Source organism: Montipora foliosa, chromosome 3 (genome assembly GCF_036669935.1).
Source record: "Montipora foliosa isolate CH-2021 chromosome 3, ASM3666993v2, whole genome shotgun sequence".
Classification (NCBI taxonomy): Eukaryota; Metazoa; Cnidaria; class Anthozoa; order Scleractinia; family Acroporidae; genus Montipora; species Montipora foliosa.
The window spans coordinates 49,162,963-49,177,528 of record NC_090871.1 but is presented as its reverse complement, the minus strand read 5'-3'; the positions used below and the strand labels follow the sequence as shown (position 1 = coordinate 49,177,528).

At 39.6% G+C, this 14,566-nt stretch overlaps 1 long non-coding RNA gene across 1 annotated transcript in view; it reads right to left on the bottom strand.

Moving 5' to 3' along the window:
- Nucleotides 1-14,566, bottom strand: part of LOC137997574 (uncharacterized) — a 339,842-nt gene that overhangs the window by 50,390 nt on the left and 274,886 nt on the right. The gene's annotated exons all lie outside the window — the stretch shown is intronic.

The window sequence follows — 14,566 nt, the reverse complement described above, 5'->3', positions numbered from 1 at the left end:
TGCTTCTGTTACTCAGTGGTATATTTCTTAGGTCGCCTATCCAGATATTAACCCACCACACGGGGATTAACTTCAACTTTAAACTTTTGTTTACAAAACTGTCAGGTGCTGTCAGTACACGCTTACACTTGTGGTGGAAAGAAGTTGCATGATCAACATGTCAGCCCAGAAGCCAATGTTTCTCGATTCCCTTTTATTCTGTCAACATGTCTCTACCAGAAGACAATGTTTTTCACTTCCCATTTATTTTCTTCAATCTTTCTGGGTTCAGTACTTTGCTAGTAACCACATGTCTTCTCAGGCTATTTACCCAAGACTTCTACCATGGCACTACAATGATAGACAATACCAAAACAATATCGTGCACTATTAGAGCTACATATTACGCAAGGACAACTTGAATCTCCTGAAAGACAACACACAGCTCAGTTGACATTATGGAATAAATTGCTGTGTTACTTCACTACCACACGTAAGCAATGCGTGTCAACTTTTTTTAAAGAGGACAGGAATTTCTTCTTTCTGACAAATTCGATGTGCGATTTACTCGGTGCAGCCAAACTTGTACAATTACAACAAAACTAAAATCTTCCAAACTGTTTTTCGCTTATGGTAACTTTTTATATTCGTGGTCCAAAATTAATGTTGTTTTCATGTCGTAGATTTTGTTACCGATGGCAAAATATTTTATGCTCGATCGACCGTCCTGAAACTTCCTTCTGCTCTTCTTAAAAATTGTGTATCCATATTTATTTACTTTTACATCAATATTTGTTTTGCATAAAGCAAGCTAACAAAATCTGTATCTTGCATGGTTCGCATTTGATAGCATTAAAATGGAATTCTCTGTCCTATGCCTCTGTTACTGAGTGGTATATTTCTTAGGTCGCCCATCCAGATACTAACCCTCCCGAATAGGCAATAATTTCAGCTCTCAACTTTTGTTTACAAAGCTGTCAGATGCTCTCAGTACACGCTTACACTTGTGGTGGAAAGAAGTTGCATGATCAACATGTCACCCCAGAAGCCAATGTTTCTCAATTCCCTTTTATTTTCTTCAGTCTCTCTGGGTTCAGTACTTTGCTAGTAACCACATGTCTTCTAAAGGGGCTATTTATCTAAGACTTCTACCATGGCGCTACAATGATAGGCAATACCAAAACAATATCGTGTACTGTTAGACCTACATATTACGCAAAGACAACTGTCAACATGTCATCCCAGAAGACAATGTTTTTCACTTCCCATTTATTTTCTTCAATCTTTCTGGGCTCAGTACTTTGCTAGTAACCACATGTCTTCTCAGGCTATTTACCCAAGACTTCTACCAATATCGTGCACTGTTAGAGCTACATATTACGCAAGGACAACTTGAATCTCCTGGAAGACAACACACAGCTCAGTTGACATTATGGAATAAATCGCTGTGTTACTTCACTACCACACGTAAGCAATGCGTGTCAATTTTTTTAAAGAGGACAGGAATTTCTTCTTTCTGAAAAATGATTAATTAATAGGCCGGTAGCCAGGTTTTTAACCTCAGAAAAGGAGCTGTTTCGTCGTACGAACGTGTGCGGACCTGTGAGCCAAAGGGCCTTTGCTGGTATGACTTCTGGGTGACCCCTTAAATGGTCTTAATGACCCACCAACTTGAAAAAAATTGCCTGGAACGCTGCACGTACCACAGGCAACCCAGTGTACCCTCACGGAGGGTCTAGTTTTGTTATTTTCCTTGTCGGTAAAAGTCTTGCCTGTCACTCCCCAGCTAAGTGGTGGCTTTGTGCATAGAGCCTTCTGCGCATATTTTGTTAGGATCGAGAGGGTAGTGGGAAATGCGTAGATTTCTCTGGTGGACACAGAAGAACGATTAACTTAACCGGCAATGGCGTCGAAAGTCATGTAACGCGAATGGCGTTTTAGTGGATTTTTGAACAAAATATACCCTTATGAAGCTCATGAATGGCAGGTCAATTGGATATACAGGCGGTGGAATCTTAAAAGCGACGAGTAATGGACTGCGACAACAATCTAACGCCCGTCGAGCCGAAATCAAGGTGAGCTGTATTTACCTGAAGTACATGGTAATTTGACACGATTGCGTTTCTTGCCTTCACGCACGCAATGAAATAGGAAGAGGTTCTCGCCTCTAAGAGCAAATATGTTGTTTGTTTCAATAAATTTTTCGCTGGAAAAGGATTCTGTGGTATTTTCTGCCTTTGTGAATTATAATATCATGTTGTGTATTGAATTTCCGAGCTTAAGGTTGAAATGTGATATGGAAGAAGTTTTTTAGTATTGCTGTGTAAGCAGGAAGGGTTCACAGGTCTGTTGGAGGCGTGCTTGAGTTTCAACAAAATGAGCCCCAAAATCAGTGAAAATTTGTGACGCAGATGAATAATAAAGTAGCTGCCATTTCCAAAATGATGACATTACCTGGTGATAAATAACGTCGAACGCGTCTTGGAGAGTAAATTGTGACTTTGCATAAACAAGAATTGTGCGATTGTGATCTTTGTTTTGACTTCGCTCATTTCATTGTCAAACTTTATAACACTTGACAGAAAAAAAAAACTTACAAAAACCCGGTATCTTGCTATCATTTGACACAGATGCTTCACTGTTTGGCGAGTAAACATGCCGCGGTAACTTAATAACGGCGCCCGCTGAATTCCGGCCACGTCACTTTCGATTTGGCGATTTATTTGAACGTAGCAAAAATCTCCCAAAATGTTTGTCGCTGATCGTAACTTTTTATATTCTATATTCACGGTTCAAAATTAATGTTGTTTCATGTCGTAAATATGTTATTCTCGATCGACCGTCCTGGAGACTTCCTTCTGCTCTTTCTGAAAACTGTGTATCAATAGTTATTTACTTTTGCATCAATATTTGTTTTTGCATAAAGCAAGCTACAAGATCTGTACATTGCTGAGTTCGCATTTGTTAGCGTTAATAGTATTTTCGGTCCGATGCTTCTGTTTTCTGAGGGGTATATTTTTTTGGTCTCCCATCCAAACACTAACCCCGCCGAACAGGGAAAAACTTCAGTGAACTTCGGCATTACAAAGCTGTCAGATGCTCAGCGGGCACGCTTAAACTTGTGGTGAAAAGAAGTTTATCAACATGTCAGCCCAGAAGCCAATGTTTCTCACTTCCCATTTATTTTCTTCAATCTTTCTGGGTTCAGTACTTTGCTAGTAACCACATGTCTCCTCAGACTATTTACCCAAGACTTCTACCATGGCACTACAATGATAGACAATACCAAACAATATCGTGCACTGTTAGAGCTACATATTACGCAAGGACAGATCTGTTTCGTCGTACGAACGTATGAGGACCTGTGAGCCAAAGGGCCTCTTCTGGTATGACTTCTTAATGACCTTGAAAAAAATTGTTTGGAACGGTGCACGTACCACAGGCAATCCAGTGTACCCTCACGGAGGGTCTAGTTATAATATTAAAGGGGCTAGGTCACGCAATTTTAGGCAATTTCAGCACTGATCGAATGGTCATAGAATTAACTAAAATATCAAAATAACTGTTCAAAACTACAGAAGAACTCTGACAAAACACAGGAAAGCCAAGAAGGGACATGGATGGACAAAACTGGAGAGGATTGAAATGGATTGAATTTGGATAAATTGAAAAACGTCGGCCCACCTTTTTTCAAATTTATATCAGTCAATATCAAAATGTCATTTACACAGCTGGAAAATCATTCTCAGTTGTTATGTGGCCGTGATTTTCCAAATGAAAGACTCTTGCTCTGCCAATTTGACGTTTAGAGCTCATAACTAACAAATTTAAACAAAATTACTTAAAATAGCGTGACCTAGCCCCTTTAAATAATAATAAAGTTTGCAGAAATGTTTAAGTAGAATTATTTCTTATACTTATCATTATCATTATCTCTATCATTGTCCTTGTCCTTGTTATTGTTATTGTTACTATAATTTTTATTATCAATTAATTCAATTCTCAAATTTACCAGCTGAGCACAGCTACTACTTTTCGGGGACACTAATCAAATCAACCGCAATCAAATCAAGTCAAATCAAATCCACTGTTGCTTTCTGAGGAGAGGGGAAAACCAGAGTGCCTGGAGTAAAACCTCTTGGAGCAGAGTAGAGAACCAACAAACTCAACCCACTTGTGATGCCGGGCCTGAGAATTGAACCCGGGATTTTTTGTGGAAGGAGAGTGCTCCCACAACTGTGCCATCCTCACACCATGAGGTTAGGCACATGTTAATGGCAACAGCAAATGGCAGACATAGGTAAATGGTTCCTAATTTTACCTACAACTAAACCTGAAAACAGTAAATCATATATATTTTCATAAAAGTAAAATAGTGTACTTCATCTTCACACTGAACAAGGCACACAACAACACTGTGCACAAAACAAATGATACAAAAAATGTTTATCTGGTCACTTTTGCCATTGGTTGTAAATCGAAAAACCCTTTACTATTGTTTATGTACAATGTATGTTTAAAAGTAGATTTCCTTTGGCGTTACATTGCAATTGCTTTTGCAGCAACTACATGTATGTCCTGGGCTGGCTAATTAATGGAAACTGCTCTATTGACTTACTTGCTGCTTCCCTCAGGTACTTCATAAACTTTGCGTAGACAGCATTTTCAAATGTCCTGCTGTTGGACCCTTCCTCACTGAATTCTGCTTTCAGAAGGTTTGTCACATTCTTTACAGTCAAAGGTTGTGAAGGCCCTGGTCGTAACAGGTGGAGGAACATTGGAAGCTTGCATCCAATCTACAAAGGGAAGATAAATGTACCAATAATAATCAAGTACACTTCTGGGAAAAGTATGGCTCTAAATCTTTTCATGTTGTTACACAAATCAAAAAAACAAAAAAGGTGTTTCTCATGAAGAAAACAACAACAAGAAGACTGGAATGCAGGCTATTTGTTTTAAGGATGAGCAAGCCAAAGTTCTCCCATCTCAACACGGCAGGCATAACACAAAGTTGGGGACAAGGGCCTCCTTAACTAAGAACTACATGTATACTGGTGCTGTTATTAACATATTCCATGGTAAACATAAGTGACCCTTACTTGGTATATTCCAACCTCCTTGAATCCATTCTGAAATGCTTTCAGACAAGGTTCCAATGGTGTAATTCTGCTAAAGATAGCCTGTAACATCTCCTCAGTCAAAAATGTGGGCAGTTTCCCATTCTGAATGATGCTAAGGCCTAAAGAAGGCAAGTCAAGAAATGATTATTATCACAAAGAGTCAATACACATGTAGCTTTTTGATTCACAGAGTTCAATTGGCTCATCAGCTGGATTTGCAGCATACGCAATAAGTACATGTACATGAAAATAATAATTTCATCGCTTACAGTATGTTGCACTTTTTCTGTGAAAATAATCACTAGTACATTATAGTTGGCACAATAAATTCTTACAACTCACAAGTTGCAAATAAAACTACTGACTAATCTTAAGAACTAAAATTACATTGTATTTATACAAAACAAAAAAAAATTGGTTGCAGAACTTACCAAGAATAATCCCAATTGTTTTGTAATCATGCTGCATGAGCTCTCTAAGGCCCTTATCAAAGTAGTTGCTCTTTATTCCATTAAGTGCCAAAGAGAAGAACTCTTTTCGTTGGCCACCATAGTCCTGAGCCTCCTAAATATGGAAAACCACCACTATTAGTTTATATAAATGTGAAAGAGCCTAGTGACAGTCTGCATGTAGGTAGAAAAGGACTTTTGTTATTTTGTGCAAATCAAGAATTCTTTTAAAACCATACATGTAAACAAATATGTGTAAAATATATTGACAACCTTGCACCTTAAGGAGACTGTTGCAACATGTAAGTAAATTTATTGGCAGATAATTAACAATTATTCACCGAAGTGGAGGTGAGGTAAATAGTGGTGGATATTTACCGAGCCGCGAAGCAGAGAGGTAAATATCCACCACTATTCACCGACACGTGCATACGTAGTACATACCACACAAGCTGAATAACTAGCGGCCAAAAGAGTAACTTTACTTGTGACAATGTACCAACAAAAGCCATTTTGTTTTTCTTCGGCTGCTCGGAGGTGAATAGTACTTGGCTAATCACCTCTGAACTAGCCAATCAGTATGTGCGAAAAGTACTATTCACTTGTGTGGTATATACTAAGAGGAATTATTTTTAGTAACAATACACTACAAGTTTCAGCTGAGTTGACATATGATCAAACTCTCAGCCCTTCTACTGGCAATTTCTACCATATTCCAAACAGGCCCAAACTTGCATAAAATTTCGAGCAAAGACTCTCCTGTCACCTTAACAAAAGAACACTAAGTCACAATGGCCGGGCTGATGTATTCTGCTGGAGCCTGATAAAACAACAGAAACTAAGAATAAAAACATTACCTCATTATAAAACTGGACCTCCAATGTTTTTCGAAAGTCTTGAAGGCAACTGATCTCATCAAGGGCAGTTTGTAAAAGGTTTTGGCGATCCACCATGATGAAGTTTGTCTCCCCGACTTTTTCTTCATGAGCGAACTCAACTTCAAGTGCTCTGCCAGTGACCATGTTTAGCTGCAAGCATCGCAAAATTTCAACTGGGTTGTTGATGTCATTTTTACGACAGTACTGCACAGTCTTTTCAACAACTTCATCCACCATCATTTTATCATCATCTGAGTTGCTTGTTGATGGTGTGGTGGGCAGTGAAGTTTCAGTGCTGGACACAACCAAAGCATTTCCAGAATTGGATGCAAAAGAAGCTGCAGTAACAGGTGCTAACGTAATGCTGTTGCTTTGTGATTGGGACTGTGTAGTTGTGAAGAGTGGCTGTGTTAGGCTTGATGTTGCTGACCCTGAAGTGATAAGTGGCTGTGTTAGGGTTGATGTTGCTGACCCGGAAGTGACAAGTGGCCGTGTTAGGGTTGATGTTGCTGACCCTGAAGTGACAAGTGGCCGTGATAGGGTTGATGTTGCTGACCCTGAAGTGATTTCCTCTTGCCTTCTGGAGGTATTGAACGCAGACTGCATTAAGTCATTTTCTTCTTCATCAGATTCTTGGGATCCATCCCGACAGTCCCACAGGTGTTTTCGCAGTTCTCGGATAAGAATTTGCTTGTGACAAATGTGGCACTCCTCTTTCAAAGAAGAACTTTCACTCATTTGACTAGGTTTAGTTGACAATGATTTCTGAATAGGAACAATGTATATTTTACCTTGACCCCCACCTAAGTTAGCTCTGAGATCTCTAGCACTCCAACAGCAATCAATACGTCGTAGATCTCTGCAGTTTGGGGAGCTCTGCATTAACTCGAACCCTCCACATGAACGCAGGGCGGGAAAGCCAACAGTGTTTCCGTCGCTGTCTTTCATATCAGACGTAATCTTCTCTTTGACAGTATCTTCGTCATCATTAGGATCAAGCTTGATCTTTTTCAAACCAAGACCTGCCTTGAACAGCATTTGCTTCTCAAGAGAGGAAGGTGTCTTGAAAGAATACTTGTCCGGTAGACAAATAAACTGGAAGGACCATTGTTTCTTTGACTGTGGGCAAGCAGACTTTCGTTTTCTTTCTCTTCCACTAGAACTACTGCGATTTGGTTGAAACAAATGATTTCTCTCCTCCCTTACTCGTTCTCGATAGTTTTTCCTCTCATCATCGCTCTCATTTTTGTTTTTTTCCAAGGATTTTGTGCAAAGTTCTCGCAGCCGTATGCGATCGCCGATCGTCGACACTCCGAGGGAAGCCAAGTTACCATCTGATAAACAAGCCACAACTTCTGGTTCTACTCGCTCTGCTTCGAATGTCTCTTTCAGAATACCTAGCCCTAACTCATTTAATATTGCTTCCATGTTTGAAGCAATCGATCCAAAGACGACAAATGCACAAGGGGCTTCAATATGGCGGGAACTTGAACTATAATTTTATGCTTTATACCCAGTCCTCCTTGCGTAGTTTGTTTCAAATTCAGCGAGATCGAGGTCCCGTGAGTATAACGAAAAAACGGCACCGCGTATAATGAGTTAGCCACCGCACATGATAAGAAAAGCACCGCGTATAGCGGGAAAAAGGCCCTGCAAGAAGATAGCACTGCGTATAACGACTTAACTTCCGTGCATAAAGGAAAAAGCACCGCGTATAATGAATTAGCTACCGCGCATAATGAGAAAAGCACCGCGTATAATGAAAATAGTACCGCGTAGAATGCAGTAAACACCGCATATAAGGAAAAAAGTACCCTGTATAATACAACATGCACCTCATATAACAAAAACGCCACCGCATATAACGGGCTAGGTACCGAATATAATGAATAAGTCACGGCGTATAATGATGTAACCACCGCATATAATGAAGAAACCACCATAAATAATGAAAATAAATCTCATAAGGCAGGTATGGCGTTCCATACACACACAGTTGACAAGAGTCTGCTAGCCCACGATTTCGTCAGAAGTAAGTAACATGGGAATCTCTGTTGAACAATACCGATCAAGAATCGGCTGTCATGACAATTTCCTTAAAACAAAAGATGCTTTGTCGCGTTTCAATAATGATGCTTTACATGAATGTCTTTTATTTACCAACATTGAAACAAGTTGTTGGACAATACAAAATATGGAATGAAGTAGTGTTTTGGTTTACCCAATTTGTGTACTACACTTGCTCACAACGTTTGTTTTGGACCTTTTTGTACAGGAGATTAGCACTTTGCATGATGTCAAGTTCATCTATTCATTTCATGTTTCCACATAGCTTGAACTTGGTAAACACACTGACATAAAATTACAAGGTCCATAATAAGAAAACTTCAAAGATTCTGGTATTTAAAGTCATACGGTACCATCATAAACTTCCCTGTACATTGAATTCTGTTGAACTTTTTCTTAAAACCTCCAGGTAAAATTGTTAATCTTATTGGGTTAAAAATTATTAGCAATGTTAATAAGCACTACTCAACATATGATTTATTAAAATATTGCTTGTGTTCAGATATTGTTATGTGTCTATCTTTTTTTCCCAAATTGTTTCACTTGCAACCCAATAGCCACTTACATCAACTAAATTTTTCTGTGTTTCTTTATTGAAAATTTAGCATTATGATACTTTACATGCGTATATTGTCAAAAATTAGTCGTACATTCAAACCAAATCAAGCTCCCAATGTGGCTTCTAGCAAAGGTTACATCATTTTCTGTATGTCCCAGCCCTTCTGCAAAGTTTTGTGCTCTCGTGCTGGTACACAAAATGCCAAAAACATTCATACGAAATGCTTCCCTGGAGTTGATTTCATAACACTTGCCCTGGACAAACTCAGAACTCAATTCCACTTGGTTACGTAAACAAAATCATGACTGAATCTATCAGCCCACTATAGGACATGATGCTGACATTTTTTCAGTTCCTTAAATCCTCAGGTTACATGCGCAAGCTCTGTTGTCAAAATGACACCTCCATAAAACTTTACCCAAGAACCCTCATCTTGAAAATAAGCATTCCAGGACGGATGAATGTCAATTATCTTATTTTATTGATTGAGAGGAACAATATTGAAAAATAACCGTAATCAGATATTAGCTCTACTAATAGAAACTCAATGACAAAACAGATCCTTTTAATTTGTAACCTCCCCCATCAAAGCATCTCAATTTCGTAAGCCACACATGTACGCATTGCGGACCTATTTTTTTTTTCATGGTGGTCCACAAATGAATCTAGGTTAGCTTGTAAACTTGGAGATGAAAGTGCGTTCGTATAAGTAAGATTGGCGTTAATGATTGAAAATTCCCTCTTTTGAATGCGTTCTAATTCGTTCTAGCCATTGGGTCGGCACCATTGGCTGAACATCAGGGAGCTCTCCATTCGACCAAAAGTTTGAGTTAAGAATTTCGATAATTTCATGAGGCGAAAGGAACAGCATTTTCCCGTTGGCCACTCGAAACCAATCACATCATAATGAAAACAGCACTTGCGCGCAAGGAGGAATGAAGCATTGTTTCGGAATTTTAGGATCATTTTGAGCGGTATACCCAAATTTCCGAGAGTTTTTCTCCGGAATGTTTCCATTCCATTCGATACCTTACATGTTTTTTTCAAAAATTTTGGTCTAATGGAAAGCGCCATTGGACTACCGTGTGAGAGGCTCCGGCACGTTTTAAAATTAGCGACCTTCAGATTGAGATACGAGAACGCTACTAAAACGAGTTTTTAGTTCTGAGCTCGAGCATTTCGAAAAATTTTTTAAACCTAATGCCCTTGCTCATTACAGAAAATTCGTACTCGTAGTCGTTCTAGTACTCCAATATATGAAGGTCGCTGATAACAGAGGAAAGAGTGCCCTTTTTGTAATTTCATCCGAAAATGGGTGAATTACAAACCGGAGGCCTTGTCTCACAACCGTTGTTCTATGGAAACTTTTAAGTTTCCAAACTATAAGAATGCTTCCTTAAAAGGAAGCATTCTTATTTCTTGCAAAAAATAAGGCAGTCATTTCCTGGTGTTGAGGTCTCTGCTATTCTCTCTAGCAGCTAAAAGACTATCTAGGCAAAAACAGACGTAGGTCAAGGGGTCTTTGCCACTCGCTGGAACATATAGAGGGAGATAAGGCTTATATTCTGTTCCACTGGGGAATGCAGTATGGCTGGAACTCGGCCGAAAGTCAGAATGAGATAGAAACCGACACCCTGGGTGGATGACTTGAGGTAGTCTCCCGTAAACAGGCTGTTTACTCTTTCGTAGAATTTGGAAAAAAAATGGGCACAAAACCTCAATCTTAGATTTTCCTTTAATTTTTTGTGTAATTGAAATTATTCGAATTGAGGAAAGACAAGTTTTTTTAGTTGCCAGGGGATGAGAATACTTCACAAATGCTGGAGAGGTTGAAAAACACACAGCCTCAGTATTTTCGGATTAACGTAAAAACGAGTTTGCTTTACCAGGAAACCACGTTTGTGAAAATAATATTTTCTCTCAGATCACTGTGTTGATATTTCGGGACAGAAGAGTGCGGAGACTAAATTTGCGCATTCTCAGGTTTTTAGCTTTTCCTTGACCAAAGTCTAGGGAGAAAGAAGAGGGTAGTTTCTAAAGAAACTGTGGTGCTGCGTCGGTGGGGAAGTAGTATACAAAAAATTGTGTAAATTGGCCACCGTACAGAGATTCTGAAAGCTGACGTTTCGAGCGTTAGCCCTTCGTCAGAGCGAATCGAGGAATTATGGGTTACGTGTAGTTTTTATAGTAGAGTAGGAGCTACGCTATTGGTGGTAACATGGCAACGTGAAAAATAGGAATATATTAGTTAAATGAAAAGCGTTCGTTAATACCGTGAGGATTAAGGGTGCCGATTTGGAAGATGAATTTTTGTTTTAGATTCTTGCGGCTTTCCGTTGTACCTAGATGTAGGGAAAGGCCGCAGATAGCCATGTGTTTTTTGGAGTGGTTAGGGAGATTAAAATGACGAGCGACTGGCTTAGATGCATTTTTGTAACAGGAGACTTTCTAACAGGAGACCCAAGACGATCATACCAAGCTTGAAGAAACTCACCAAGGAGCTACGCCAGGAAATCGTAAGTTATCTTTTTCCTTTTCCCACAGTTAGCAGCAACTTAGCTTTCCGTTTAACCACTCTCATTTTCGCCGAAACTAGGTTTTGTGGTCACATCAATTTCATCGGCCGTTGCCTCAATTCTAAAGTCATTCCTAAAGGTTTTCGCTCAAACTTTCACGCGTCTACATTCTCTCACTCGAATCGATATCTTTACCAAATTCGATGCGCCCAAAATTCTTTTTCACGTAATATTATGAGGATCACAATTAGAGCCATGTGCCAAAAACGAAACGTACTTAACAAACAAATTCTTCAGTGCCGCTCCGAACTTTCCAAAATCTGTCCAGCAGTTTTATTACAATCGATTCGCGCTAAAATCCGAGAACTTAATTCTGGACTGTTTGACCATTTACACCAAACCAAGACTCTAAAATAGGTCCGCAAATTACCGACGACACTACATTGCATAGCCATAATACCGTAGTTACAATTCCAGAAAATCTTCCGCTTACTGTCTCAGAGAAATCTGTTCTCAGTAAGGGCCTAAATTTTGTCCCTATTACCAAACGCACCAACGAATTTTCTATTAAGCAAGATGTTGAAAAATTCCTTCGCCACGTTCAGTCATGACAAAGAGGACGATTCGGACACTTTTAACAAAGATATTTTTGAAGCACTTCAAGTTCGCAAATCTAAATGGACTCCCCCAGAGGGACAATTTGCCTCTTTAGATTTTTTCACCAAAAAATGCCGTCACGACATTCACAAACTTAAATTCAATCGTAACACTAAATTTTCCAACCTTTCCTCGGAAGAGTGGGCGGCGCTTAAAAATCTTAGTAAACGCAATGACATAGTTGTCAAATCGGCCGACAAAGGCGGCGCGGTAGTTGTTTGGCGGTCCGACCTTTACCAAAAAGAAGCTTTGCGGCAACTTTCGGATACCTCGTTTTATGCCAAAATCCAGAAAGATCTCACTTCCAAAAATAAAAAACTTGTCAAAGACACCATTCAGAATCTCATAGTTAATCAAGAATTACCGGACACTGCCACCAATCTCATCATCACCACCCCTAGAACTTCGTGCATTTACTTCTTGCCTAAAATTCACAAACCTAACAACCCAGGTCGCCCTATCGTTTCTGCCTGTAGTTGACCCACCGAACTCATTTCTAGCTAATTAGACAGGATTATGACCTCAATCGTCAAATCTTTGCCATCATACATTAAAGACAGTACACACGCACTAAAAATTTTCCGCGATTTCAATTTCTCCGGCCAAGACAAACTTATTTTCACCATGGACATTACATCTCTGTACACAGTCATTCCCAATAGCGAAGGTCTTCAAGCACTTAAACACTTTTTCGATCAACGCACTGTCAAAGAACCAAGCTCGGAAACGCTCCTCCGCCTTGCCGAACTAGTTTTAACGCTTAATTGTTTTTCATTCGCCGGCAACTATTACAAACAAATTAATGGTGTAGCGATGGACACAAGAATGGGACCTAGCTATGCGAATCTTTTTGTAGGATATGTTGAACACCAATTTTTTAATCAGTACAACGGCCCCAAACCTGAACTCTACGGCCGCTACATCGACGATTGTATCGGCGCTATTTCATCCAGCAGAGAAGAACTCGATCATTTTATAACCTCCGTCAATTCTTTTCATCCGGCTCTTAAATATACCTGGGAAATTTCGGAAACTTTATTGGCTTTCCTAGATATCAAAGTTTCTATTAGTGGTAACGTGCTATGTACCAGTGTGCACTACAAACTTACAGATTCTCACAGTTATTTGTTGTATTCAACGTCACATCCATCACATGTCAAGAACTCCATTCGATCCTTATTCTCAATTTCTTAGACTTCGACGTCTATGTAGTGATGACTCCGATTTTTCCAGCAAATCAGAGATGTGCCAGTTCTTCGAAAAACGTGGCTATCCTGTCTCTGTGGTCAAAGCGGGCCATCATCGCGCCCAACAATTTGATCGACAGTCATCACTACAAACGTCACAAAACGATAAAAGTGACAGAATTCCATTCACCCTCACTTTCCATCCTCATAATCACGCAGTCAAAAGCATCATTCTTAATAAATTTAAATTACTCCAAAATGATCCCGAGACTGGTAGAATCTTTTCGCAACCTCCACTTATTTCATTCAAACGCGACAAAAACGTAGGCAACTTTTTAGTTAGAAGCGCGCTCAAAACTAACGAGCAACCCGGCACTTTCAAATGCGCACGCTCACGATGCAAAACTTGTCTTTTCATTGTTAACACTAGCAAGATATCGGGACCTAAGCGATCTGTTAAGATCACCGATCGTTTCATATGTACCTCCGCAAATGTCATCTATTGCATAACCTGTACGTTATGCAATAAATTATACATTGGCGAGACAGGTAGACGACTAGGTGACTGATTCCTCGAACACCTTCGCGATGTTGAGAAGAATGACAAAGATGCATCTAAGCCAGTCGCTCGTCATTTTAATCTCCCTAACCACTCCAAAAAACACATGGCTATCTGCGGCCTTTCCCTACATCTAGGTACGACGGAAAGCCGCAAGAATCTGAAACAAAAATTCATCTTCCAAATCGGCACCCTTAATCCTCACGGTATTAACGAACGCTTTTCATTTAACTAATATATTCCTATTTTTCACGTTGCCATGTTACCACCAATAGCGTAGCTCCTACTCTACTATAAAAACTACACGTAACCCATAATTCCTCGATTCGCTCTGACGAAGGGCTGAAACGTCAGCTTTCAGAATCTCTGTACGGTGGCCAATTTACACAATTTTTTGTATACTACTTCCCCACCGACGCAGCACCACAGTTTCTTTAGAAACTACCCTCTTCTTTCTCCCTAGACTTTGGTCAAGGAAAAGCTAAAAACCTGAGAATGCGCAAATTTAGTCTCCGCACTCTTCTGTCCCGAAATATCAACACAGTGATCTGAGAGAAAATATTATTTTCACAAACGTGGTTTCCTGGTAAAGCAA